The sequence below is a fragment of the Molossus molossus genome, unplaced genomic scaffold, assembly GCF_014108415.1.
Source record: "Molossus molossus isolate mMolMol1 unplaced genomic scaffold, mMolMol1.p scaffold_m16_p_12, whole genome shotgun sequence".
Lineage (NCBI taxonomy): Eukaryota > Metazoa > Chordata > Mammalia > Chiroptera > Molossidae > Molossus > Molossus molossus.
The window spans coordinates 25,697,832-25,724,731 of record NW_023425347.1 but is presented as its reverse complement, the minus strand read 5'-3'; the positions used below and the strand labels follow the sequence as shown (position 1 = coordinate 25,724,731).

The 26,900-nt window shown below is 39.8% G+C and overlaps 1 protein-coding gene across 10 annotated transcripts in view; it reads left to right on the top strand.

The window, feature by feature from the left end:
• Positions 1-26,900, top strand: part of JARID2 (jumonji and AT-rich interaction domain containing 2) — a 266,545-nt gene that overhangs the window by 76,694 nt on the left and 162,951 nt on the right. The window contains exon 1 of one of the 10 annotated variants that reach the window (XM_036257241.1): positions 11,775-11,826. The exons of the other annotated variants lie outside the window; for them this stretch is intronic. The gene's annotated coding sequence lies outside the window, so the exon portion shown is untranslated. Of the gene's footprint in view, positions 1-11,774; positions 11,827-26,900 lie in introns of those variants that run through there. 10 annotated transcript variants of the gene reach the window in all.

The following is a 26,900-nucleotide window of genomic DNA, read 5'->3' as shown; positions in this document are numbered from 1 at the left end:
GAGGCTTTTCAGCATGATGTGGGCCCTCAAAGGTTCTGACCTAAAGGTTGGAATACACTAACTAACCGCACAAGAACATGCCTTCAGAGGCACCTTGTGAAATTCAGATGGCTCAGAACTTGCACCAGAATCTCCAAACTCTCAAAAAATCATCAGTGATCATAACTAAGTAACTACTTTATTTTATTTATTTAGTTTTTTTGTTTTTGTGGTACGTGCCCCTGGCGGGAACCGACCCCAGGACTCTCTGGTCCTCAGGCCGACGCTCAACCACTGAGCCAAACTAGGCTGGGCCCTAAGTAACTACTTTTTATTGAGCACTTTCTATGTACCAAGCACTCTGTGTTGTCTTCTTTTCAGTTCAGGTCACTGTGACTGCTTGCAGGTCACTGTTTCTTCTCCACTACCTTCTGCTTGTAGGAACTGGGCAACTTACTTAAAGAAATGCTATAAATTGAGTGTAATAGTAAACCATTATTATTTAGCATCATTGGAAGTATGAAATGATAATACAGATACAGTGATTAGAACTAAGCCAACGTTTATTGAATGTTTACTCCTGCTTTATGGAAGAGAGTTTTGAAAAATGTTCATCAAAGTTGTCCAGTGTAACAACTTGGTGCTAAAGCCAGGACTGGAGTCTGTCTTAATTTAAACCTCAGAACACACATACAATCATAATGTATACTGTGTCCTGTGACCTCAAAGCAAGAGATTCAAAGTGTCAGAAACCCCTTACCCCATTTCAGATCCATGGTGACTTTTTTTTTTCTTTTTTCTTATTATTGATTTTTAGAGAAGAAGGGAGAGAGAACATTGGCCGCCTCCTGCATGCCCCCCACTGGGGATCAGGCCCAAAACCTGGGCATGTGTCCTGACTAGGAATCGAACCAGCAACCTCTTGGTGCACGGGTTGACGCCCAACCACTGAGCTACACTGGCCAGGCAGATCCATAGTGACTATTTATAACATTGCAGCATGTGTTTTGTGGATGTCAGCTATTGCTGCTGAAAGGTGACTCATTAGGTGTGCAGAGTTGTAAAGGGCTGTCCACTAGATTGATAGCTTTGGAGACCCTAGCCCTGGGACTCTCAGCCCACCCCTTGTTCAAGAAGATGCAGTGGCCAGCAGTGAAAGCCAGAGAAGTGAGAACTATGCCTCCAAACGGTTTACCCTCAAGATGGGCTTTTTGCTAGGTTTCTTGTCTTGACTCATTCATACAAACGAGTATGTGTGTACCCATTATAGATCCTTTGGCTCAAGGAAGCAAACTAGGCCAGAAACAGAATATAGGAACCCAGAGAAGTTTGTGTATCCGTGCTTGAATTTAATGGTGCAGAAACAAATGTCCTTTAGATATGTTTGTTTGCATTATTTTGGTGTCCACTTAGCCCTGCAGTAACCTCCTTCATTATCTTCCTGTCCCTTGGGATTGGCTTCTTCTGCTCAGTGGTTTGATTAATCTTTGAGGAAAGGGGATGGGAGGGAAGGGGATGAGAGGGAAAGCCAAGGGGAAGTGGAGGGGGGAGGGGCAGGGTAAACAGGGAGGGGAAGAGTGGGTGGGAAGCATGGGCTTGCTGGATTTAGAGACATTGGCTGCTGTCAGTGGTCCATAGGTAGGGTGCATAAGGAGAGTTTAAATGATTGTGATGATGTGCTGAAATGAACTCCTTTATAAAGATTTTGTCTCTTAACTCCTGGCAGGCTCGCGGTAAATGTGTGTGTGTGCGCGCGTGCGTGCATGCACACCTGTGGATAGAATGTACTGGGCACGCTGATGGCCTCTTTTGCTGTTTCCATCCTCATTTGAGGCTGCCCAGATGAGTCTCTCTTTTATGAACAAGAGCATCCCTCTTTAATATGAGGTTAAACCACTTGCACTCTGTCTAGCTGGTGAAGGCCAGCCAGCCATTTGTATTTCATCTTCCCTTTTGGAGATTGAGGTCAGCATGGTACAGTGTTTGCAGAGTTACTGGGTTTTATTTGATGATGTCTTCTTTATCTGCCCACCCATGAAATACCTTTATCTTTCTTGGGGGAGGAAAATAAAGAACATGAGTCCTGTGGTAGGTTGTAAATGTTTATTTTATTTTATTTATTTTTTGGAAAAATACCAATGTAGACTGGTGGTGGAGGTTTGTGTTGTTTCATAGTCCTGGTGATTTGAAAATTTTACCTTGTGTGATTGTTTATGTACAGCTCTATGGTGATCTGTGACATAGATGTCTAGCAGCATCTTGCCTTTGCTTAAGTTTTACTGAGTTTTTGGGTTTTGCTGTACTTAAAATTGGAATTCATTTCAGGAATAAGTTGTGATTTCTTTGCATATGACCTAGGGAAAATGACGTGTTTGTGTGCTCTGAGAGTGAATTCTGCTTTGTGTTCTCCCCTCCTCCCCCAAGAGGTCTCCCCCTTTATTTCACAAGTCAGACTGCAACTTTAAAAGAAACTGTAGGAGCTGTTCTCCAGGTTATTCACAAAATGAGTCTTTGTCTGCTTTTTTTATTCACCATCTGGTTACAAAACTAAATTGGAATCGTCCTTGTTTTAATTATTTTCTACTTGTGTGGCCAGGAGGTTATTTGGTCTGGTGAAGTTACACTGTAAGCTCACGCTCTCATTAATACCACTGTGTCCACATCCTGCGCCAGCACTGGAATGGTTAAGTTGATCCACTTGTGTGGCCAGCGCTTGATACAACACAGTGGTCACGAAAAATTACCAGAGGAAATGTGGTGTCAGTGTGTGGGTTTTTCTTCTTTTTTGTTTTAATCTCCAATAATGTTAATTAAGTGTATTTTTCTTTCAACAGAAATATGGTTATAAATGGCTTAGATTGACAGTCTTAGATCAGAGCACGGTGTCATTAAAGGGACGCCATGTATTTAAAAAAATTGGTAAAATATAAAAGTATTCAGAACACATTTGAACACTCCACATAATGGCAGTTTCATAGTCAGGGACTTGGTGAGTCAGCTGAAAGATGTAAGCATTGCGAAGAAATGTTGTTTAATACTAGGAAAGTGGTAATCACCAAGAGATTTCTTAAAATGTTTAAAAAAAAAATCTTGCCTCAGTTCTCTACCCTGCTTGGGAGGACCAAAGCAGGATTTTACAAGGTGACTTTTTTCAAGTACTATGAGATATTGTTAGGTGTTGTAGTTAAGTAAATTGCCTCTTATGATAGTGCTTACACATTCACTTACATATTCATTGTCTTTTGAAATCACTGGTGGTTCTGAAACATTGCCCTCCCCACTCTATTTAAAAAACAAAACTGCCTGGCCGGTGTGGCTCAGTGGTTGAGTGTTGACACATGCACCAAGAGGACACTGGTTTGATTCCCAGTCAGGGCACATGCCCAGGTTGTGGGCGTTGTCCACATTGGGAGGCATGCAGGAGGTGGCCAATTGATATTTTCTCTCATCGATATTTCTATCTCACTCTCTCCCTCTCCCTCTCTGACAAAATCAATAAAGAAAAAAAAGGCAAAACAAATGTATAGGCTGATATTGGGAAAGGAAAGCAGAGCAACACTCCCACCACCCCCAAAACAAACAAGCAAATAAACAAACACTGAAACCTGTCTCTTTGAGCGAGAGTGGACAAAATACCCAAGAGATTTGGGAGTAATCCATCACAAGTGTACATACTGGCATAGGAGCCCGAGTCTGGGCATGATTGAAACTTTTGGAAAGACTGGTAAGAAGCAGCACTTTTAAAGTAAAAACCAGTAGCTCTAAGCCATACATCAGAGTATAGAAGGGGAGGATTAAAATGGGCTATGAAAAAATGCCTTCAAAGAATAATGAATTTATTCATGAGAAAATACTTCATTGACAATCACATGATTATTTCAGAAAAATAAATTCTCAATTTACCTCATGAGTTATAATTTTTAAGATATGTCTGAACAGTATTTGGAGCTCAAACTTGTTACACAGTTTTTTCATTAATGAGTTAAAATACATTGTGCAGTAGTGTTAACATAAAATACTCAAAGTTTAAATTAAATATTTTATTTTCATTGCATTAAACTGGCAGATCTTGTAAAGCAGCATTGTACAGAAACAGTTTTATTATGTGGAAGGAGCAAAATTTAAAACCCCTCTTCCAAATTACCCACAATGTTTCTATACTTCTAAAGGAATCTTTGTTATAGTGACAAAGCCCATACTAATCCAGAAGGGATGATGGTGTGAAAAAGGATTTGGCTTGCTGCCTTGGTGGATGCTTGTTAGGTAGGTACTGTGGGTCTCCTTGGTCTACTGCCAGTATGAGACCTTCAGCTTTTGGGGCATGGTTTGAGGGTTTCACTTGTTTTGACCCCACAGGTGTGGGAAATGGAGCAATTCTTTGTGTGAATTTGCCCTGAAAAACAAACAAATCTAAATTGGGGAAATGGTTTTCAATCCATACATTCTTGTCTTTTTACACACACACCCTAAAGCTTCTTCTCACTACTTTTCAAAATAGCAGCTTTGTTATGATATAATCTATAAAATTCACCCCCCCACACACACTTTTAAAATTGAGTTTTAGAGATGAAGGGAGAGGGAGAGAGTGAACACTGATGAGAAAGAACATCGATTGGCCGCCCCCAACTGGGGATTGGGCCCACAACCTGGGCATATGCCCTGACTGGGAATCGAACTGGCGGCCTCTTGGTGCATGGGTCCATACTCAACCACTGAGCCACACCGGCCAGGCTAAAATTCACCCTTTTAAAGTACATAATTCAGTGGTTTTTAGCATGTTCACAGAGTTAGGTAACCATCACCAGTATCTTACTTCAGAACATTTTATCATCCTTAAAAGGAATCTTGTACCCATTAGCAGTCACTCCTTTCCTGCCCTCCCCGTAGGCTCTGGCAATTACTAATGTTTCTTCTGTAACTATGCATTTGCCTAGTCTATATAAATGGGATCACACATATGTGGCCTTTTGTGTATGGCGTCTTTCATCTGTCATAATTTTTGGAGGTTAGTCCAAGCTGTATTATGAATCAGTACTTTATTTTTTTACCCCATTTTATTTTTTTAAGTTTGTGATAAAATGTATTTAACAAAATTTCCAATTTTAATCATTTTTAGGAATACAACTCGGTGGCATTGACCTCATTCACATTGTTTTGCAATCATCATTGCTATTGATTTTTCTGAATTCATTCTTTCTTATCTCTCATAATATTCCATTGTATGAATGTACCACATTTATTTATCTGTTCATCAGTTGATGGACATTTAGTTGTTTTCATTTATTGGATAGTGTAAATAATGCTATAAACATTTGTGTGCAAGATTTTGTCTGGATGTAAGTTTTCAATTTTCTTGGGCATGTACCTAAAAGTGGAATTGACATCTTTATTGGAGAAATGTCTATTCAAATCCTTTCTCCATTTTTAGATTGTGCTTTCTTTTATTGTTGAGTTGCAAGAATTTTTTATATTGTGGATACATGTCCCTTATATGATGTATTATTTACAAATAATTCCGTTTCCTGCTGTCAAGGAAATTAGGGGTATGTTGGGTGTTCTTTTTCTTCACAAATCCGTTGAATTCATTTTGGTATTAGAAGAAAGGATTATGGCTAGTACAGCATTCATATTTGTTCAGGATTGTGAGGTGAAAGAGAAAGGTAATGGAGGTTGAGTTTTGTGTTAACAAAAATGAGTTGGTGCCATAACATGCAAATGAACATGGAATCTTGGGTCAAGGAAAACATACGACTGAGGTGGTAGGTCAGAGTTCAAACACGTACCAAAGGACTCAGTTATCATGCAGGTAGGATATTCTGGAGAAGAGAGGAGCGGGGTGTTTTTGTTCTTTTTTGGGGGGTGGGGTGCTGTTTTTTAAGACTGGTTATACAGTGTGGAGGTCCATAGCCCCAGAGGTGTTGTACAAGCAGAGGTGTTCTCAGAGCATGTGTAAGTCTGTACGGATGCGCAAACAGGAATTGATCTGACAGCGTGAAGACACGGCAGCCTTCTCTAATTAAAGCCTCTTGATGACATTAAACTGTGTTGCTTAATTACAATAAATCATACATTAACAGATCATGTCTCTGAAGAGGCATTGTCAGTGTGCTGCATAATGGAACAAAATTGAACCTTGTAATCTAGGGGGTTCCTATGAGGTGATGGCTCTTGTCAGTCACTGAGGTGAACATGAGCCCCACTTGAGTTACTTTGGAGTAACTCAGATCTTAGAGAATGCTATCTGGTAATTGTGTTTATATGAAGGTGTTTTTTAATGTGGATACATACTTTAAATGTGAGAACATTTAATATACATTAAAGGAAATGGAATTTTCCATTCGTTCCCTGTTTATTTTCTCAGCCACTTATTTTCTGACCCCCTTCTAATTTTCAAGCTGGTTTGGGATTGACAACTAACTCCTCAGCAGTTTTTGTACTTTCGTTCGATAAAGTGCTTGTTCCTTTGGTTTTCCTTCTGTCAGCATTTGGAGCCCACTGACTACCAGATGGGTTAAGCAGGTATTAGTGTTGTTACCAGTGAGCATCTGGAATACATCATATCCTGTCTTGTATGCCCTTTTTCTAGATTCTTTTTTTTCTTTTAATTGAATTTATTGGGGTGACACTGGTTAACAAAATTATAAAAGTTTCAGGTGTACAATCCCACAACACATTATCTACACACTGTATTGTGTGTTCACCACCCCAAATCAAGTTAGATTCTTAGAACTGTAATATTTACGATAGTATATTACTGTAGAAACGGATAAACCAATGTGGGGCCGGGAAAATTCTAGTTCATGCTCAAACTGACTCCAATGCCAAGTAAAGAACTGGAATATAATAGCTTATGACACTACCTAGGTTCATGAATGTTGTTATTAATTTATGTTCATTGGATTAATTTTCAAAAATTAATGGTATTAAACCAGTGGGGTATATTTAATTTCTTCTTGATGCAGACTACTAAACATCGGCAGCTCTTGGTCTTACAAATGGTAACCAAAAGTCGGTACATCTTAGCTTTGTAGAACTGGAGGGGGTCCAGTGTTTACTGCCTTTACACTCCTGTTTTTTATATAATGTTGGAGACATCAGGGCTACTTGCTTAGGGTATAGGTCTGCTTTGAACCCACATGTGTTGGGGCAGGACTCTTTCTATTCTGTAGTGCTGCCTATGTATAACACAGCCTTTGGCATGTTTGACTATTCCTATTAGAAGTTCACTCTCCTTTCTTTGCATTTAGAACACCATTATTTTCTTACCTTTTCTCTTCTGTCTCTAACCATTCTCTAGTTACAGTTCCTCTTCCTGTGCTTGCCCTTTGGAGTCCCAGAGCGTTTCTGTCTTTTTAAAAAAATTTTTTATTGTCACCTGAGGACATTCTTGCATTTATCCACAGTTAGAGAGGGAGGGAGGGGGAGAGAGAGGGAGAGGGAGAGGGAGAGGGAGAGAGAGAGAGAGAGAGAGAGAGAGAGAGAGAGAGAGAGAGAGAAACATTTGGTGTGAGCCACATCGACTGGAGCCACATCCACATGACCCCAGCTGGGACCGGGGACAAACTGCAACTGAGGCACGTGTCCCTAGTAGAAACCAAACTGGGGACTCTGGTCCGTGGGCCAACGCTCTGACTGCTGACCCAAACCGGCCAGGGCCTGGAGCGTTTCTTTTTCTTTTACTTTCTTTCTTTTAATAATTTTTTTTATTTATTTTTGTTACAGATGTTTTCCCCTATTGACAACCGTCCTCCCCATCCTCTCCACCCCATACCTGGCTTTGTTGTCCCTGTCCATCGGTTATACGTACATGCATATAAGTTCTGTGGTTTATCTCTTCCTTCCCCCTCCACCCCCTCTTCTGAGGGTTGTCAGTCTGTTTCCTTCCTTCCTTCCTTCCTTCCTTCCTTCCTTCCTTCCTTCCTTCCTTCCTTCCTTCCGTCTCTCTCTCTCTCTCTCTCTCTCTCTCTCTCTCTCTCTCTCTCTCTCCTTTCTTTCTCCTCACCTGAGGACATTTTTCCATTTTTTGTTCAGATAGAGTGGGAGGGAGAGAGAGGAAGAGAGAACGAGAGAGAAACATAAACGTGAAAGGGATACATTGAGTGGCTGCCACCCACACGACCAACCAGGGCCGGGGACAAACTGCAACCAAGGTACGTGTCCTTAGCGGGAACCGAACCCGGGTCCCTCTGGACCGCAGGCCAACGTTGTAACCGCTGAGCCAAACTGGCTAGGGCAAGAGATCTTTCTTTCTTACAGCTGTATAGTACTCCATTGTGTATATGTACTACAGCTTTTTTATCCATTTGTCTACTGATGGACATTTGGGCTCTTTCCAGATCTTAGCTATTGTAAATAGTGCTGCTATGAACATGGGGGTACATATATTCTTCCTGATTGGTGTTTCAGGCTTCTTCTAGAAGCGGGATCACTGGGTCAAATGGAAGTTCAATTTTTAATTTTTTGAGCTAACACCATAGTGTTTTCCATAGTGGCTGCACCAGTCTGCATTCCCACCAGCAGTGTACTAGAGTCCCCTTTTCTCCACACCCTTACCAACACTTGTTGTTTGATTGGAACGTTTCTTTCTTTTTTCTTTTGGTATATGCCCCTAGCGAGAACCGAACCCGGGACTCTCTGGTCTGCAGGCTGACGCTCCAACCGCTGAGCCAAACTGGCCAGGGCTTGGAGCGTTCCTTTACTCGCTGTGTCCACTGTCCTTGCAAGAGTGTCTGAAGAACCCCCAATTCTCTATTCACACCTTTTGTCTAAGCCTCAGCCATGCCCACTGTTCTGTTTGTTAAACAGCACTTAGAACAGTCTCTATATGTTCTCCTCCCCCTCCTTTTGGTAGATGTGGCTGTTCAAAAGCATGGCCTCTTCATCATCCTGGAGCAGTAGAGATTGTTCAATGAACACTACTGAAGTGGCTGGCTTCTGACCTGGAGACTGAAAACGAGTTAGGAATGGGGGGCAGTGGGTAAATTGTCTCTGTTAGGGAAGGGAAAGTATGTCTATTCTAGCTTCTTTTCTATAGTTTCAGTATATTGTTGTTAAAAATAGGAATCCAAGCATTAAACATTTAGCTTTTCAAATTTTGGAATGAACTTTTGACAACCTCAGAATTGAATAATAGCTACCATTTAGGTGGAACTGTACTATAAATTTTAAGCATACATTTAAAACAACATTTGTAAATTCTTACATACAGTGGTAGATACTAAGGCTTTTGTAAGGAAACCGTTTTGCCTGGGGACAGATTTTTGTACTAATTCCCATATGTTGAAAACTGCTCTTTGGAGTTTATTAAAAACACACCCCCTCCAGTGTTCTGTTTGAGCATTATAGTTTAAAATATAGATAGATGATAGATAGATAGATAGATAGATAGATAGATAGATAGATAGATAGATAGAATTATTACGTGTAAGTTTAATGCATTTTTAAAATATGACCGGGATTATGTATTTTAATATGCAGTCAGGATTGGGAACTAGTCCCTGACTTTCACAAAATTTCTCTTTCCCGGCAAGGATTAACCCACTTTTGGTATTGACTGTCATTCAGTAAGTAGGTCACATATAAAAACCACTTTGTTACTTCTAATCACCCCTCATATATGTATTCCAGATTCTAGTGTTATCTCTGTTAATGGAGATCCTGTGTTCTGACGCCATAGCTATAAAATTGTCAAAGAGTAAGGGAGCTCATCTGCTGTGCCCATGCAGTGCCTGGTATGCCCTTTCCTCTTTGTACCTGCCTCCTTTCATCAGTTCTTACTTTATACATGAAGGCAGCTGCCCTGCCCAGTTAGTCACACAGGCTGGTTTCTGAGCTTAATTTTGATTATGATTTAGGTGACACAAATGGTACTTTTGACACTTTGCTTTTCATTAGTTGGGTGTGTAATTTATCCAGTACCTGGGAGTAGTTCTGAGCACTCAGTCTGGTGCTAGTTTTGATTCCTTGCATGGATTTGCCAACGCCCCGGGCTGTGAGGTCTGCTTCCCACCTTGCTTTTGGTGTTTTTTTTGTGGATGAGTATTGAAAGAACTATTGAATTGATATGCAGAAAACTTTTGATTTACCTCAGACAGACTTCCATTCCTGTATATTTCTTACAATTTTAGCTATGATGGAGGAGTTACATTTTTGTTTTTAATATCATGATCTTGATTCTAGTCCTTAGTTCCTTCCAGGTCAGAAATCTGTCTTGTTTCCTCTTCAGTGGGACATTGGAGTGTGAATGTAAGATGGTTTGAGATGACATTTCCAGGTCTCAGATGATCTTGTGACCCATCTAATCCTGAAGTCACATGTGGATGTTAGCGAAATTTTGCTACTAAGCCATGTGTTAGGACATGTCTGTCTCTCCATGATAATTTTAACCCTGTCAGTGTTTCAACCTTCTTGAGGCAGGAGGCAGGCCTGCAGTGTTAAGGTACTTTTCATGAAACCAATGGCCTTGATCTCTTTAAAAAAGTGAAAGGAAAGAGACTGCAACAGGAAGTCTTTTCTTCTATACCCATGCTATTCTTCTTCTCCAGGAGGTGTTAGAAAAAGTACTATTTGCATTGTTATGTAGAAGTTCTTGATGGTTTGTTCTGTATAATTTTGAGATATTTTCCTTGCCAATGGACATGTATGAAATAGTTATACACAACTAATACCCTCTCCTGGGTCTATTTCTTTTCTTTTGTTATATGTAGTTATTAATTCCATGAGTAATTCTCCATCCCTTATATCTTTCCCACTCATCCATATTTTGAGTGGAAAATTAAATAATGGTTCTCAAGCCTTAGCCAGTTTTGCTCAGTGGTTAGAGCATAATTCTGAGGACCGAAGGGTCATGAGTTCGAGTCCTGATCAAGGGCATGTACCTGGATTGCAGGTTCTAGCCCCAGCCTGGTTGGGGTCCTGCAGGAGGCAACCAGTCAGTGTATCTCTCATATCAATGTTTCTCTCTGTCTTTCTACCCCTCTCTTTCTCCCTTACTCTCTTTAATTTAAAAAAAAAAAAAGTTCTTAAATAGAGCTTCTATTTTTTGGAAACAGATGTAAGATCTGTAAGGTCTCCCTTAAGCCTTTGTAGAGTCTTTTACTTTCTCTCAAACAGATAGGTAAGTGGTCACAGTTTGGGGAAGATCCCAGCTTCAAATCTCACATTTGCCAGAAATTTTGTCTGTGTAGTGGGCCTGCCCACTCGTAGGTGCTCAATAAACAAGACTTGCATACTTTTATTGACTGGCCCTTCCATTTTTTTTCACCAGAAAAGTTTGTTTTACATATAAAATTTCTTTGGGTCATACTGTATTCTAGGAATTATTGAAGGAACGCCAATTAATTTTGCCCGTGATTGCTGGATTAGTCATTATTCTTTAGTAAATAGAGATGAGAAATAACACTGATGAAAGGCTGGGTTTGGAATAGTGCCCAGTCTCTGGCAGAATCACAGTCTTCTCATAGTACCTCCATTGATAGGCACTCAATAAATGTCTCAACAAATGAAAATATGTAATTAAATACTATCAGGTGGGTATGCTACTGAGAATGTCAAAGTTAGAACTGCAGAAAGAGGAAGAGTATAATTTGGTACAGTTTGATACTCTATTTTGTGTTTGATTTATTTAAAGTACTCTTTTGTATTACGAGTATAATTTATTTTCATCTTAAAACATTTAGCAACTCTGGATGATCATAAAAAAATAGTGAAATTTGTATCACTCTGATGATTATTTTGTGTTTATCAAATTTTCTTTTATTTTCACCAACTAGTAGGCTGAACCTTAAGAAACAAAAAAGAAAACAGTCCTCAAAGAATATTGCACATGCTGCTTCTCTTCATCTTGTAGTAAGATACTTTTCTGCATTTTCTTTGTAACTGCTTATATAGAGTTCCACAGTACAGCTGAATTGAATCCCTATAAGCTCTGTGCCCCCACACCCGCTTATTGTGCTTATTTAAATTAATATCTGGAAGAACCCCAACCGTGGAGGGTTAAGTGTGGATGTGGGAACCTGGGGTAGAGCAGACACAGACTCGGGTAGTCTGACACCCAAATATTCAGCTAGCCCAGCTCAGCCACTGTGCTGTGATGCGTGCTAGAATTTCTTAATATCTGGCTTGGGGATGAGGTGAACACCCTCATGGAGATAATGTCTTGTGTTGAATTCTGGTTTGTTAAAAATTATTTTAAAAAACCTTAGGAGCCCTGACCGGTTTGGCTCAGCGGTTAGAGCGTCGGCCTGCGGTCCCGAGAGACCGGGGTTCGGTTCCTGCTAAGGGCACGGTTGCAGTTTGTCCCCGGCCCTGGTTGGTCGTGCGGGTGGCAGCCGCTCGATGTGTCCCTTTCACATCGATGTTTCTCTCTCTCTTCCTCTCTCCCCCTCCCACTCTACCTGAACAAAAAATAGAAAAATGTCCTCGGGTGAGGATAAAAAAAAAAAAAATAATAAAAAACCTTAGGAGATGCTTTTTATTGATCAAGTGTTTTCATAGGATTATTTAGGTAACTTCTCCTGCTTCAAAATGAACATTACTATGTATTGTCACCTTTCTGTACCCCAGTATTTAATTTGTATCCTTTATCTGCCCATTATTTAGGCATGTTGTACTACTACTAAGTTCAACAATCATTACCTAGGTGCTTTGATTTCAGAGTCTATTTATATCCACTTTCTAAGATGCCTTAACTGAGTCCTAGGCAGGTAAGCTAATGAGAATTATTTGGTAAAAGCTGATTTACTTATGCAGCCCTAGTTTAAGATTTTAAAAGTGTTGTCATGAATGCTTTTCAACCTTGGTTTTGTGATTTCTGGGTTATTTTTTCTACTTAACTTCAAAGGAAAGGGTATCATTAAGTTCTCCTCAAATGCAACCAAATCAGCCTCATAATTTTGGTGGCAGTATTATTGCTGGTGGAATTCAGAGATGGGTGAATATCATATTTAAAAAACTCCTCCAAAGCTGGGTTGAGGTTACATTAAAGAGTTGGATGTGTGTTGAGAGTTTGGTCATCTTTTCCGGTAAGATTAGACTATTGTACATCAAAGAGGCCTGGGCAGAGTATGGTCCCATTGGTGTCTTTGGAGGGGGAGGAAGGGCAGTTTGATATCCTGTCACTGTGCCCCAACAGTTAGCAGATGTGCTTTGAGTTAATGTTGCCCTTCAGTTATCTTTGACAGAAGCAGGGTCTGGTTAAGATCAGATTGTTTAAACTAATGCATGTTGATCTTTGCATAGTAATCAGAAGACTGTAAGCCAGCTAGACAAGGAAAAGCTGGTGGTGTATTGTTAGATTAAAAAACAAAGCAATTAATAACTGGAGAATAGCTTTGGTGTCCTTGACCTATTTTATAGCTGTTTATTCTGATACATGTTGTTTTTAGAGTTACCTGGGATGACCTTTTAAATAGCCTCCAAGTGTTAAGCTGAATGCTGCTGACCTTGCTGATGTGGGCATCAACGTTAGTGCTCGACATCCTTTTAAACCTCCAGGGAGGTCACCGAGACAACTAGCCGTTAGGTGGTTCTTTTTTTTTTTTTTTTTATTCTCACCTGAGGACATTTTTCCATTTTTTGTTCAGATAGAGTGGGAGGGAGAGAGAGGAAGAGAAAGAGAGAAACTTCGATGTGAAAGGGACACATCGAGTGGCTGCCACCCGCACAACCCAACCAGGCCCAGGACAAACTGCAACCGAGGTACATGCCTTTATCGGGAACTGAATCCGAGTCTCTCTGGACCGCAGTCCGGCGCTCTAACCTCTGAGCCAAACTGGCCAGGGCCATTAGGTTGTTTTTATAGCTATATGACAACTCACTGTTTGGTACTTGTCTTGGAGCTTAAGTTGAACCTAATGTGTACTTAATGCATATGGATTATAGAATCAAATGCAAAGTTTGCTGAAGTTTTAGGGGAAGTACCTGATATTCTATCACACTAGGGAGTGAGTGGTAATTTTATAGTTTCCATGGTGGCTGTGAAACTCACTTTCATAGTTGACTATAAAGTAGTGGTCAATCCTAAAGTAGTTTGGAAAGTAGATGAAAGGAGGGAGCTGTTCACTGATCCTCGGTTATTTTTATTTAGTGGGTGGTGCTTGAGCATATAATTTCCTCTCTTCCATTCTGTCATGTTCCCTGTAACAAAGATTAAGCACACTTTGGCAATCAGAGATTTCCCTAGCCACACTGGGGTTAGGAGTAAGTGTGGAGCTGTGTAGTTCTGGCTGACTTAGGTGTTATAATGAAAAATAGAATTTTTTGAAAGAGGTTCGTATGAAAGTCTGATGAGCTCTCTGCTGTTTTTTTTTTGTTTTTTTTTTTATCCTCACCCGAGGACATTTTTCCATTTTTTGTTCAGATAGAGCGGGAGGGAGAGAGAGGAAGAGAGAGAGAGAGAAACATCGACGTGAAGGGACACATCGAGTGGCTGCCACCCGCACGACCAACCAGGGCCGGGGACAAACTGCAACCGAGGTACGTGCCCTTAGCGGGAACCGAACCCGGGTCTCTCTGTACCGCAGGCCGACGCTTTAACCGCTGAGCCAAACCGGCCAGGGCTCTCTGCTGTTTTCTTAAAGAGCTTTATTGAGATATAAGTTACATATCATACAATCTACTCACGTAAAGTGTACAATTCAACGATTTAGTAAATTTATAAGGTTGATATATCATTACCATAATCTAATTACAGAACATTCACAGCCCTCAGCCTCTTTGATTTTATAAGTTATCTATAACTGTTTCTTTCCATGAATATAGATTATTTCTTGTTGATTGGAGTATTTTGGTGGGTTATATCCTACCTATCGCATAGCTTTTTAGGTTCATTGCTTTATATATTCTCTGCAGAAAAATTTTAATCCCTCATTGTCTGCCTTGTCCTGTTTTGTTTTCTGTAACACTCAACTCTTCATTAGCTCTAAATTGTTTTAGCTCCCTAACTGTTGCAATGCTCTGGACATTCATATACATAATTTTATCAATAACTTAAGTTGTAAAAATGCTACCACTGTAACAATACATTTTTAAAGATTTGGATTAATTACTATTTTACATGATCATCTTCCATCTTTAGCATGGATAGTTGAGGATACATTACATTTTTATTTTTGACAAAGCCAAAATTTTTTTTTTTTAATCCTCACCCTAGGACATTTTTCCATTTTTTTGTTCAGGTAGAGTGGGAGGGAGAGAGAGGGAAAGAGAGAGAGAGAAATATCAACGTGAAAGGGACACATCGAGTGGCTGCCACCTGTATGACCAACCAAGGCCGGGAACAAACTGCAACCGAGGTATACGCCCCTAGCGGGAACCCAACCCGGGTCTCTCTGGACCGCAGGCTGACACTCTAACCGCTGAGCCAAACTGGCCAGGGCAAAGCCAAATTTAATTAGAAAATGAATTTGCTGTTATTGAAAAAATCATAAAATGCTCGTCCAATGTGATTTCTCTCTGTAGAACCACGCTTGGTAATTTTTTTTTTTTTTTGTAGCTGCAGCAGTTTCCCAGGTTTAGGGATGATAGTGTTTGTTTTTATTGCTTTCTTGCTACACTTGTCTGAAGTTTTTAGAATAGGTTATTGTCTTTCTAAGCTTTAGAGACTTATACACTGCCTATCATCTATATGTTTAGACAGGTTTCCTTCAAAAGCCTTTTAAAGAGGGGCTAGGGTAGATTCAGGAATGCAGTATGGTCTCACATTCTTAACCAGGGATGTGTATCTGAATTGTTGTGTAACTAGAGAAATTCACTGCTGTGAACTCTACCCCTCACCAGTCTGGCTTGGAATAACTAGAGTGGAACCCTGCTTTCATGACTGGAGTTGTATCCTATTTTGAGAATTGGTAAATTTGTCTGTCTTTGGACTGAAAATCTGACCAGTTTATTTTTATTTAGTCATTGTATTCTTGTCTTTTGCTTGTGTAATGGAGAAAGAGCCCTTGATATAAATTAGTGTACTAGAAAGTAGTTCAAGCTCTTGGTGGGGGGGTTATGATTCAACTGAAATTAAATACACATAGTTGGCATTTTATTAATACTGTGTTTTGGGAATGAAATAAGACCATCTGTGCATTTTACAGACATTATAAGTTTACTCTCTTAAAATATACATTTTGACTTTATTCCCTTTAGATAGAAATTTTCTGAATAGGATTTTCATTTTCTTGTGTTTTCTTAGAGTAGCATGGGTGAGGTTCTGGTTTAATCTAGCCCTCAGTTGTTATGTGCTGTTTGGATCTCAATGAGCCTTGTGACTGGACTAGGAGGCTGAGTTGCAGCTCACTTGGATAGGTTGTTGTGGAAGGGAACTGCCTGGGGTTGAACTTTCTCTGCCACTTACTAACTGAACAGCCTAGGTCAGGCTAGTCTTTCCTTCATGGGGTTGTTCTGAGAATTAGTTGTGGTGATACATGTAAAATATATTCAATAAATGCTTATTGTTTTTGTTATTCATCTGTTTGTATTTGAAATGATAAATTTTTATTAATTACATTTCCTGTCTGGTAATACTACATTCTGTGCTTTGTTGTCAGATGTAGCCTGGAAACTTTGAAGAGGTTCAAATTCTTTCCATCATGTTAAATGTGCATTGGAGCATCTATTTGGTGAATGTTACTTTAGTGGTTTAAAGGAGTTTACATGTGCTTTCCAAGGAACCTGTCTTACATTAATGCATTCATTTATTCACTGGAAGAGTAATTCATTTTTTATTACACAGTAGCTTATAGCAGGTGTTAGAAACTCCTGTTGTTAACACTAATGGCAATCAACATTTAGCTTTTTCTTCACTGTCTGCTGTCTTGTGGTTTTCCATCATTTATTCTTAATTGTCATGTATCATGGAAGTAATTAAATCCATGAGTCGCCTCCTTTTGTTATAAATGTTTGCACCCCTTTTAAGTTTTTCTTGGCTTCCCCAGATTCTGGATTCAATTAACATGCGGATAGTTCTTTGGTTTGTAGGGTAGATTAGTCAGCTTTGTGTGGCTGTTTTCTTTCTTCCTTCCTGCTTTTCTCCATTTTGGTGATGCACCTGTGTACATAACGAAAGAAAAGAATTGTCCGTACTGTAGGACAGAGGAGAGTGGAGCCATCATTTAAAAACACCTTTCTGGGAACCAAATGAAGCATTGCTTGATTTCATTTGTACTAAATATGCCACTGTGGATGTAAGCATTTGGATGTTGTTAATTCCAAGGAGATTTCAAAGACAGTGGTCAAAGTTATGTAATTGAACTATTTTTATATCAGAAAAAAGCCAGGTAGAGTGATTTCCGAAAGCACTATTGGACTCTTCTATCCTGAGATATTAGATGATTGAGCAATTTGAGTACACGAGAACACATTATGCATGTAAACATTCAGTACCTATTATATTTAAGGATCTGGGGTTGAGAAGTTGGCTATCAATTATATGGATAATGAAGATAGGAGGGAAAGAAGAGGGGGAAGTATGCTATCCTATGTTATTTTAGGGTGAAAGAAAGGGGACATGTTGATGAAGATGTGTTTGGGTGGTGTGGAGAGAGGGAGAAGAGCACAGATGCTGGCTCATAAAAGAAACGGTTATTTTTATTTTAAGGAGGCAAGCATCTAAGTTTTAACCTTTTAGTCCTTCAGAATTCATCTTGCCTTTCCTGATTATCCATGTGGCTGGTGAACATTTGTGAGAAATTGGTTCTGTTTCCATTGTATGTGTTTTAGATTCCTGGGTATATCAGGTAATGTTTTCTTTTTGAGGATGTGAATGAAAATGAGACATTCTTCACCAGTTACACCAATGACTAGTTAAAAAATATGATTCTGTTTGTTTTAAAATTTTTATCCTTTGTGTATGTTGGTGGTAGTGGCTTGAAATCCATTTTATAGGACAAGGAAATTGGATTATTTCTCATGAGTATGCTGTTTTCTCTCTCTGAATTTTCATTGTAGTAACTTACTGGGTGGGAGGAGCCAGTCAGCATTTTCTAAAATGTTCAAACTTTTCATAAGCTCACAAGAATGGTTTAAACTTTTAATTAGATTTAATATATTGTTCCAGATGCTAAGTGGATTTTCTTTTTCTTTTTAGTTATACTTGAAAGGGTAGAAAGAATTACTCTTGCTTTCTTCTCAAGTATAAAAATGTCAAACTCAAAGTTATCCTTTATTCTTCATTGAAACCATTAGAGGGTAAAAAGCCCACAATCAAGGCTTTGCAGACAGGAACAGTGAACAGCTAGCTAGATGAGAAGCAGCTGTACCAGGAGGGTCAGAGTGGGAAGAGCTCACCAGAACTTGCATTGCTGCTGAGGTTCAGCATTCACTATTTACTGCCTCCTTGGGCGGGTGGCAGGAGGGAGCTAATCCAGTTAATTGGGTAGGGAAATTTTAGGTGTATCAGTGGAAGAGGCAGGGCATAGTATGTCATCTAAAGCATATGGGGTGGAAGTTGAAGTTTAAGACTCCTTAATTAAGGCCATGAAGGGAAATCCAGGCACACAGTTGCAAAGGTTTTTTTAAACTTAATAGTTTATGCATTAGGGATGGAAACATTTTCATTTAGATTCCTTAGACCATACTGTAATGTAAATTGACTTGCAGTTTATGTTGCTGTGCTTATCAGTTTAAAAAACAAAACAAAACAAAAAAACCCAAAAGGGTAGATTTCAACCATGAGGTCACAGTACCTTTTTAGGTGATGTGATTAGTCCGATTAGTTCTGAAGCACCTAAATTGTTATTTTAGCTTTTATTCTGTAATCCAAGATGGTAGCTTACTTTTGATGATGGGAGACACTGAACAGAAATGTAAAAATGTTTCATGGGAGAATGGAATTTTGTGGGCTGGTAAATTTTTAGTGTCTCCATCTACTGCGACAACCACATTGTGCACCCTAATTAGGTGTGTGAGAGTGAGTGAAGTGGGCCTTGCTGGGTTATCCAAAGAGAATGAGTAGAGAGAAGTTTTCACTCAGAACTATTTCCAGGTTGGAAAATTCCCATTTCTATTTCCAGGGTTGCTCAGTGTGGAGGTAGACTACAAATTAAAGAGCACTGTTTTTAGAAGTGGGATTGGGTTTTGGCCTTGGCAGCTTAGCTTGATAATTGCAGTTTTGGCGAAAGATCATGATTGCTTTGGGCTCTCCAGACTTGAGCTCCTGAGGAAACACTGGAGTAAAAAAGAAGATATACCATAAATGGAAGTTAAGCTTGAGAGGAAACAGGAAGACCCCACGTTCCCCTCTCTAGGCTTGTAGTTTTGTTTATATCAATGGGAGTGAGGGGAAGCCGAGGATCTGGTGGATCAAACCCAGCAATTCTTTTTCTGGCCTTCATCTTGATGTATGCATCATCTTTTCTAAAATCCTTGCCTGTTGTGTTTTGGAGTCACAGCAAGCCACCGTTTCAACATGTTTACAACGATGGAAGTTTCTCCTCACAATGTGATTCCTGATCTTTTTGTCACAGATGTCAAATCTGGTCATGTTATTTCTATAACATCCATTAGATGATAACAGTTTCAGAACTTGGTTTAGAGATGGCCCACTGTATCTGAGAGCTAAATATTAGGTAGGTATGCTGGATTATTTGTTTGAATCTGTGGATAAATTATACCTGTTCTGACTCAGGACTAGAATTTGGGGAGATTGAGCCGAGGCACATATCCATAATGTGGCAGAATGGGCGAGAAGGCCACTATATATGAGTGCTTTGCTGTTTTGTGCTGCTTATTGACTAGGCATCTGAAGTGACAATTTTATATTTGGTTGTATCCATGATGAAGACAGGCCACATATTTCTGGTGTAGTTCACTCAATTTCTCTGTATTTCTGTCTGGACAACTTTCATCAAAACATTTAAGTGTCTACCTGACAGGTATGCCATAGTTAATAATGTGGAGACCATTTAATTAGTGGTGGAAATTTGGTGTTTCTGACCAGTGGTACTGGGTAGATTTTTATGTTTTAAAGAACCTAAAATAAATAACTAGGTGGCACCTGTGACATATTTTCCATAGTCTGAGCATGAATGAATTTGGTCATGGTTGTTCATGTTGCCATTACTTCAATAAAGTTACAGGCATTGTTAATTTTTCATATATTGCAAGTAACTCCTACTTAAACAAGATTAAAAAAACAACACTCCATTTCAATGCCAAATCATACTGTAAAGTTATTTTGAACGACCCAAAGGCACAGAAATGAAGCAGCAGGCTGTAAATTTGATATTGGCGAAACAAATATCTGTTGTTGCCAAAATGTCAAGTTTCTATGCAATTTAACTAGCAAGGTTTTTTTTGGGACCTAAAAAAAGAAAGATGGTCTCCAAATAGATGAAGTTATATGAGGTCCACTACGATTGCCTATTTTAGGGCACCTGAAGGCCGAGGCACTGGACTCAAAGAAAATTCAAAGCAAAATGTTGGTATCTTGAAGCATTATTATGGGATTGTCTGGTTAATTGACACTATTTTCAGTCTTAGAGATATGTAATAGAATGTTGAATTTCATACTTGTCAACACCATTACTTGAACGAACGTTTTTCGTGAAGGAACAGGGTGTTGAAACATTGCTTATGAGTATTTGCTGGGCTCCTCAGGAAGAAAATTGAGCTCATCTTAGAGGGAACCAATCATTGATTACAGTCCTTGAGTAAGTATGTTGTTCTGATAGGTGAACAACATACAAATACTGTAACAGTTTGGGAAAACTTTCCTGAGGCGAAGAGACACATTTTCAGTCAATCTTTGAATGGCAAATATGAGTTAGGAGAAAAGCTGATGGAGTGGGCAAAACTTCAGTTTTGTGCTCATGGATAGCTACCAGGTGCGGATTGTTCCGTTAACTAGTCACAGAAAACCTTTCTTCTAGCATGGGACAGTGTCATGTCATGGAAAGATGTTTGAGAAATGAAGCAGGACTCTGCTCTGGATCTCATACCTGTCCTTCTAACTTGAGTCCCAAACAAGCCTTTATGACCATTATTTAGGCTTTCTAGGTCTCAGTGTCCTCATATGTAAAATTTTGGTTCAAGTGTGTAGTGTTCTGGCAGCAGCAGGAGGTGCTTTTCTGTCACACAGCCTGATACACTGTAGCTGGGGAGAAGCAGTGATTTTCTGAGGGCCAACCCTATTCACCATTACTTTTACATTTGCTGTTTTTTGAAGTGACCACTGTATGGGTTAAAGTTGGAAATTATTCTAGGCTTCTGAAAAGTTGCTGTGTGGTCCCTCTGTGCACACACTTTGTGCAGCATTATAAATGGGATGTTTTGGCATTGGTAGATGCTTCATTTGGCAGGGAAATAGACAGCCTGAGTCACTTTCCCTGGTGACTCTTCCAAGCTTTCACCAATCTTCACTTCCCTCTGCTGATTACATCCCAGGAGATCCTCTCTACAAAATAGTTTGGGCTTGCCTGGAGAGTTTGTAAAAAGGAGCTGATCGTCCTGTATATAACCCTTTATAAAAGGAAAATTACTGAGCTGAATCTGAGGCCATGAGGTTTTTTAAAGTCCATGTTGGTTTTCCTTTAACCTTCTTCTTCCTTTTTTTTTTAAATGAATACTTTTACTCATTTCTCTCTGAGGCAGCAAAGGAACTATCTCCTCATGGGACAGTCCAGGCAGCCATCCTTCCCATAAACCTTTGTCTTCACTGCTAGCTTATCTCCCCAGCTCCCATCCTCCCTGAAATACTGTTTGTTTCTTACACTCAATTTATTGACATGTAGTTCTTTGTAACAGAAAACATTAAAGGCTGCTGTAAATCTTGAGTAATCATGCTTAGTTGAGATTCCTGTGAGGCTGTAGATTTAAACAAGTACAGCTCTTGGGATTGTTAAAAAGAAACTCTTTAAATTCTCTTCCTCCCAGTTCCCTTGCCCAACATTAGTGATCTGTCTCTGAGTCTTTTCCTATTAACACATGCACTGTCACTGTAGGTGAGAAATAAGTTTTTCTGGCTTAGATACAGACTCCTAAAGAAGCAGCCCTGAGGAGGAGGCACACACCTGGCCCTCCTCATATTCATGAATCAGTGAATGGTGTGGGACCTCTGTGTCTGGGATCCAGAAGAAACTGAGGCACTTTCGGGTTTTTTCCCTCCCCCTTTAGTTCTCTCCGTTCTGTCAACCTGCTGTGCCTACTGTAAATAAACATGAAGTTGTCTGAATGTCTATTAAGGAGTTTGCTTGGCAGGGAACAGACAATGGGTGGCGTGCTTCCAGCTTGCATAGCAGTTGAAAGGTAGCATGTAACTCAAACTTTTTCTCTTTCAGACATGATTATAAGTCAAAATTCATTGTAAATCATCATTGAATGTACAGAGTGGAGTAAGTTTTGGAAATAAATGTAGTGTAGCCCGGCAGAGGTTATTTGCAAAAGGCAATTTTATTGAGATGTATCATGCTTCCTTTTTATTGCCGAACAGTTCCATTTATGGATATAGCACGTTCATGTGACACCGTTTGGCCATCATGAATAATGCTGCTCTGAATATTTGTGTAGCAGTTTTTATGTGGGCATGTATTCACTTGTCCTGAATATATAGGTAGGCATGGAATTGCTGGGTCATATGGTAACCCTTTTGAACCTGTTGAGGAATATTGCCAGACTATATTTTATTTATTTTTATTTTTTATTTTTTTAAATCTTTATTGTTGGATGTAAAATGTATTACAGATGTTCCACATTTTCCCCCCATTGAGCCCTTCCTCCCCACTCTCGCCCCCCTCCCACCTTTTCCCACACTATTGTCTGTGTCCATTAGTTATGCATATAAGTTCTTTGGTTTATTTCTTCCCACCCCCCCAACCCCTTTCCCTTTGAGGTTTGTCAGTCTAGCAATGAATTTGTGCTTCTTAATCCCTTCACCATTTTCACCCATTCCCCCAACCCCCCCTCCCAACTGGCAACCAACAAAATGTTCTCTGTATCTATGAGAATGTTTCTGTTCTACCTGTTCATTTTGTTTGATAGATATGTATTCATTGCCATTTTGTTTGTTCATACATTTTATCTTTTTCTTCAAAAAGACCCTCCATCATTTCATATAATAACGGTTTGGTAGTGATGAACTCCTTTAACTTTTTCTTGTCTGGGAAAGTTTTTATATGTCCATCGATTCTAAATGACAGCTTTGCAGGATAGAGTAATTTTGGTTGTAGGTTCTTGCTTTTCATCACTCTGAATATTTGTTGCCACTCCCTTCTGGCCTGCAAAGTTTCTTTTGAGAAATCAGCTGACAGCCTAATGGGAACTCCCTTGTAGGTAACTAGCTGCCTGTCTCTTGCTGCTTTTAAGATTCTCTCTTTGTCTTGAACCTTTTGCATTTTGATGATGATGTGTCTTGGTGTGGGCCTCTTGGGGTTCATCTTGTTTGGGACTCTCTGTGCTTCCTGGACATGTATGTCTGTTTCCTTCACCAAGTTAGGAAAGTTATCTGCCATTCTTGTTTCAAACAGGTTTTCGATTTCTTGTTCTCGCTCTTCTCCTTCCGGCACCCCCAAGATGCGAATGTTGGCACGCTTGAAGTTGTCCCAGAGGCTCCTTACACTGTCCTCATTTTTTTGGATTCTTTTTTCCTTTTGCTCTTCTGATTGGGCATTTTTTGCTTCCTTATATTCCAAATCGATGGTTTGCTCCTTGAATTAACGTACTCTATTATTGAAGCTGTGTAAATTATTCTTTATTTCACTTAATGCCTCCTTCAATTCTAACTGTGTATCCATGATTTCTAACTAGTCCTTTTTTATGCTCTTGAGGCTCTCCCTAAGTTCACTGAGGTTCTCACTAAGTTCATTGAGCATCCTTATAAGCAGTATTTTGAACTCAGTATCTGTTAGGTTGCTTATCTTCATTTCACTTAGTTCTTTTTTGGGGTTTGGTTCTGTTCTTTCATTTGGGACCTGTTTCTTTGTCTCCTCATTTTGGCTGCCTCCCTGTGTTTGTTTCAGTGTATTACTTAATGAGAGGTATGGGGCTCGCTGAGACCAGATGCTGCTCGTTTGAAAGAATTTAGGAAAAACCTGAAGCAGGATCCAAGACAGGCCAATCCTATGGTTAAGCAGGTGGCAACAGCTTGGGTGGGCCTGAAAGTTGGGTGGGGCGGGGCCTCAGGGAGTCAGCAGGGCAGGGCTACCAGTGTGAGCCAGGTTGCTGGAGTCCCAGATATGGCGACTGTCTGCCGCCCCAGGGAAGGGCTCACCAAAGGAACAAAGGCCTCTACTGCAAATTTGTCCCGGAGAAAGCCCCCTCTCCAGCCATCGCTCCAGTGCCAAACAGCTCAGTTCTTCCCTGTATGTCTCTGGCGCCCCTCGAGCTGCCTCCCCTCCGAGCTTAGAGGGAGAGAGTCCGATAAGTCCGTGCGCAGGCCCTTTAGGGAGCTGCCTGGGGCTCCAGCTGCTTCAGCTTCCCTGAGCCTCAGTTCCCGCTGGTTTTTCCAGCCAGAAGTTATGGGGACTCTCTTCCTGGCACTGGAAGCCTGAGTGGGGCACCTGGTGTGGGACGGGGACCCCTCAGTCCTCAGGAAGGACCTTCCCAGCCGAGGTGTCCTCCTGATTTTTATCCGCCACACGTGGGTGTTGGACCAGCCAGCGCCTCCGCCCCTCCTACCAGTCTGGATGTGGCTGCTGCTTTAATTCCGTAGTTGTAGGACTTCCATTCAGCTTGATTTCAGGCGGTTTTGAATGATGGTTGTTCTGTAGTTTAGTTGTAACTTTGATGTGGTTGTGGGAGGACGTGATACCGCGTTTACCTACGCCGCCATCTTGACCGGAAGTCGCCAGACTATATTTTAAAACCACTATACCATTTTTCATTATCACCACAATGGTAGTGGGGAATCCAATCTGTATACATTCCTGTCAGCACTTTCTGTCTTTCTGATTATAGCCATCCTAGAGGTTATGAAGTAGTATTTCATTTTGTTTTTATTTCTATTTCCCTAAGGATTAATGCTGTCAATCATATTTTTATGTTTATTATTTATTTGTATATCTTAGAGAGTAGAAATCTCGTTAATTTATGTCATCTGTTACCTCTGAGAAAGTTTCAACAGTTTTAATAAAGTCTAAACAAATTGAATAAGGAAGGTTCATATTTTCCTATTTAAATTTCTACTTTAGTGCTTCTTTAGAAAAGAGAAGATTTAAAAAAAAAATCTTTGTTTAGAAAAAGATAAAAATCATTAACTAGGAAGGGCTGTCTTTGAATTAAAAAATTAAACAATTTTACAAAGTTCTACCCTCAAATGTAATGCCACTTAACAGTTAAGCTTCCAGCAATTCATTCATAGCAGGCTTAGAAAGGAAGAACCTGTCAAAAATAATGATCTCATTCCTAATGTATATTCCACGTTGTTCCTCTTTATTGAGAAGTTAGAGCAATAGTAAAATCCGTCAACCATTTTACCGCTCCCCTACCCCATGATTTTACTACAGAAAAAATATCTTTTCAATCAAAACACTCAATTATATTTCTGTTTCTAGGGTAACATAATAAGCTTTGAGAGATGGTTGTTTTGCATCAGCCACAGAGTTCCACCCACGCTTGTTGACCTACTCAGGTGTTCCTACTTCATTAGTGGGAGACTCAGGGAACTGATTGTGTATTATCCACACTAAGAAAAACAAATGGGAAAAAATTGTCACTCATTTTCCTTCAACATCCTATATATAATTTAAGATGGCATTCCTTATGTCCAAGCAAAATCCAATATGTATTACACTGGTCAGCAACGAAGTATTTCAACTGCAGTAAATTGCTTTCTTACTCAAAGGTGGAGAAGATAGCACTATGTACTATCTGGTAGATTGTATAATGATCCCCAAATATATTCATGCCTGAATCCCTGGAACCTGTTATTTTATATGGTAAAAAGGACTTTATAGATATGATTAAGCTAAGAAACTTCCGATGGGGAGATGATCCTGGGTTATCTAGGTAGGCCCAATGTAATCACAGGATCCTCATCAAACAGAGATAGGCTGATCAGAGGGAGAGAAAAAGATGTGAAAACAGAACTGAGAAATTGGAATGATGGCACCTTGAAGATGAATGAAGGGGCCACAAGCTAAGTAATACAGCCATTCTTCAGAAATATTGCAGATTTGGTTCCATGACACTGCCTTCAAGCAAGTATCACAGTACGATGAGTCATAGTCTTTTTGCTGGTGCTGCCTTCTATTTGTTAACACCTGTAAAGCGCAAGAAAGCAAAATACAAAAGGAGGCGTGCCTGTAACAGGCAGCCACCAGAAACTGAGAAAGGCAAGGAATTGGATTCTCCCCTCTGAGTTTCCAGAAGAAACTGGCCCTGCCAACATCTCCACTTTAGCACAAAGAAACTGATTGTGAACTTCTGACCTCCAGAGCTGTAAGAGAACAAATTTGTTTTTTAAGACACTAGTTTGTGGTCATTGTTAACAGCCACAATAGGAAACTAGGCTAAATGTTTTCTTTGTTCCTTTGTCCCTTATTAACTGGGGTGGGGGATATAGATGTGATGTTGCTGCTGCTGTTGACACTCGTTAAAACTTTATGTGACAGACACAGTGTCATATATTCCATGGGTATATGTTTTACAGTTAAGGAAACGGGAATATACAGGTAACGTCAATTCCTTAAGATCACACTGGTAGTAAGTAGCTCCAGACTTCACGATTTTAATCAATAGGTTTTATAGGGGGATTAAGGGTTCAGCTTGAATTTGTTAGTTACGAGAGTTAACTTCTTTCTTTGACCTTTATTATTCCGTACGATGAAAAAAATGAATTGTATCCCTCTAGAAAGCCAAGTGTTAAATATACTGAATGTTACATATGCAGTTTTTGCCACATTATTTGTTAAATACAGTCATTGATTTAGTAAGGAAAGCATATTATACATACTCCAAAAATGAGAATTTTACAGGTGATAAATGCCATAAAGAAAGTTAAC